Below are 3000 nucleotides of genomic sequence, written 5' to 3'. Positions count from 1 at the left end.
GCCCTCACCACCTGGACAGGACTCCCCGCCCCCGTGCAGAGGGGCGAACCCTGTGGGATCCCCACATGTGAGCCTGTGTAGCTCACGTCCATGGCCAGGGTGTCGGGGTTCTGCTGGCAGAGGGGGGCACTGAGAAGCATCTACCCCACAGCCCAAGGCATTCTGCAGTTACCAGACTCTCCCACACTCAAGGTCATGGCCCTGGGGGTCAGGGCACAAATGCAGCCTTGCCCTCCTCTTCCCAGCCCTGGGCTGTTCCCCACAAGCCCTGTCCAGCCAGCCCTTGGGCCCCCAGGTTTGGGGAGTGCACCCTGGCCATGCCACGGAAGCACCCATGTGTGCCCTGAGGCAGGCCCGCGGACACCCGGGTGGGCATCTGGGGTGAGCATGGTCTGGAAGGGGCTCGCTGGCTCTGGCCAGGCAGAGCTATGGGTCCCAGGACTCCCCACCCCTGGGAGGCAGGGGGTTCAGGCAGCTGGAAGGGGGCTGAGCAGGGACCCCTGGAACCAGGGTTGAAGGTCTGCAGTTTCTGACCCATGGCTAAACTTGAGGCTCTCTGCGTAGTAGGCAAGAATGCTCTAGAAGCCTGCAGCTTCTACACAAAGGAGAAGAGTTCTCCTACTTCATCGGGAAGAACCGGGTCTCCAGGCAGACGCATTCATAACAGCCAGTGGACGCCCCACGGAGAGATGCCCCCGGGATGACGCTGGGCGAACACGGCAGAGAGACAGCCAGTGGCTTGCTTCCAGGACGCCATTTAAGGGGCGCCCAAGGAGGGGTCTCCAGACCAGCCTGACCTTCACCCTGACCCCCCGAGGCCTAGGCCACGACATGCCACACAGGCTGCAAGTCCCTGGCTGTGTCCCCTACCCCCCCCCATTGCCCCTGCCTGCAGCTCCACATGCCCTCCGTGTGTGGCCAGGCCTCCTGCAGCCCGGCTGGCCGCTGCCCATGGGCTTCCCCGCGGGTCCCGCCCACCTCGCTAGACTGTCACCTGAAGGACCCTACTTACTGCCCAGCAGGACCCCCAAGGCCACCCTCGACTCAGGAAGAAGCCACAAAGCCCAGCCTTTCCCTCCACAGCCCTAATTCCGTCATCGTGACGCTCCTCCCAGGGCTGACCCAGCCACATCTTCTTCCCCCACAGGGAACGTCCCAACGTGCCCCCAGGATGCCCTGAAAGGCAGGCACCTTGGACCGTCCTGTGCACTCACGGCCTGGCCTGACAGACGGGAGCCGACTCCCTCAGCCCTGCACTCCCCAGGTCAGGCCACGCAGCTCCGGGGCGCACGAGACCCCCCAGCGAGTCCTCACAAGTCTCACACCCTCTCCCTCCTGCTTCCTGCTGACAAAGAGACCCACAGCTCTTCCGGGAACAAGGCTCAGGGGAGGCACGTGACCATGAGCCAGCGCCCAGGGGCCTCTGCCACTCTTCTCCGGGGCTTAGATCACTGGGGACTCTTGCACATGGCACTTGGTGGCCGTGTCTACCTTGGGCCATCGCTCTGCTGTCTGGTCACTGTCACAGGTCTGAAGATTTGCTCTTAGGAAATTGGTGGGCACCCTTGGGCTGGGAACAAGGATGCCAGCCCCCTGTGGGTAGAAGCAGCTCCAGCCCACGCACAGGTGTGGGCTGTCTGGGGGTTGGCACAGCAGCACTGCGGTGCTGGGAGGTGGGGACTAGGGGCGACTGGCATTCAGCTTGTCTGGTGCCCAGATCGCCTTCCTGGGACAGGCGGGCATCATGGACTCCCACCCACATTCACAGACCCCAGCGGGTCCCACGCGCCAGCACCATGCCAGAGGGCAGAGGACGGGACACAGCCTCTGGGGCCCCCACTTGCTGGGCTGGGTTGGAGAGTGGCCGGGAAAGGAAGATTGGGACAGCAATAACGGAGAAAGGCCAGGACACTGTGGAACATTTCAGACCTTGGGCAGGAGGAAATGTGAACACGCGTGTCCAGATGTGGCCAGACGCAGCTTAGCGCACCTGAGCAAATCTGACAAGGTGCCCCTGGGGCCGCAGTGCGACGGGTCAGGTGGTGGGGGCGTGGGGACCGCCACAGAGCCCGCAGGGGGGTCTGGGTCTGCATACTAACGCCGCAGATTCACAGCGTGGGCCCCATGGTTTCTGTCTTTGCCAACTTGATGAAGAATAATGCCTTCTCCCCGTTCCTTTTGCCTTGATGTACAGCCTCCCAGAGTGTGAATGTGCCATTTTATTTATGCAGAAACAGGGGTCCCTGAGGGCGTGAGTCGGCTGAGTGTCCAACTCTCGATTTCCACTCAGGTCATGATCTCAGGGTTGTGGGGTCAAACCCCACGTCAGGCTCCACACTGAGTAGGGAAACTGCTCAGGATTCTCTCTCTGCCTCGCCCCTCTCTCCTGCTCGCTCTCGCTCTCTCTCATTCTCTCTCTCTCTCTCTCTCTGTCTCTCTCTCTCTCTCATCTGTTATTTATGCAGGAATAGGAGAACCGCTATCTAGAGTCTCTCTAGTTTTGATTGTTGGATGACAGCCACTCCCCGTGAGCACCTCCCCCCCCCAAATTCCAAGCTGGACTTCCGGGTCAGAGTGTTTGCTGATTTTAAAGCAACTAGTGCCCTCGGAAGGTCTTTTCCAAATTGTGCCTTCTGAGAGTGGTGGCAGAGATGCCAGGGAACAGGGGCCCACTGCCCACCGCTGCCCAGCCCAGGCCCCGAAGATACTGGCAGAGCTGTGCGGACCAACGTCACCTGAACTGTGGGAAGTGGCCAAAGGTTTAAGACAACCAAGCGAACCCTTGAAGACAAAAGCGACTGCAGCCTGATGGGCTCGGTCCGAGGAGGGGCCTGGAGCCGGAGGGAGAGAGCAGCCCTTTCCCCTGACCTTCCAGAAACATGGCTGTCTGTGCCGTGGCCTCTGGAGGTGCCCACCCCAAGGCTTGGCTTTATTTCTCTCACTCGGGACTCTTTCAAGGCAGAGAAGCAGCTACACGAAGTGTCTGTCAACTGACCCCGC

The sequence above is a fragment of the Suricata suricatta genome, chromosome 5 (genome assembly GCF_006229205.1).
Source record: "Suricata suricatta isolate VVHF042 chromosome 5, meerkat_22Aug2017_6uvM2_HiC, whole genome shotgun sequence".
Lineage (NCBI taxonomy): Eukaryota > Metazoa > Chordata > Mammalia > Carnivora > Herpestidae > Suricata > Suricata suricatta.
Note: the sequence above shows the minus strand (reverse complement) of the source record.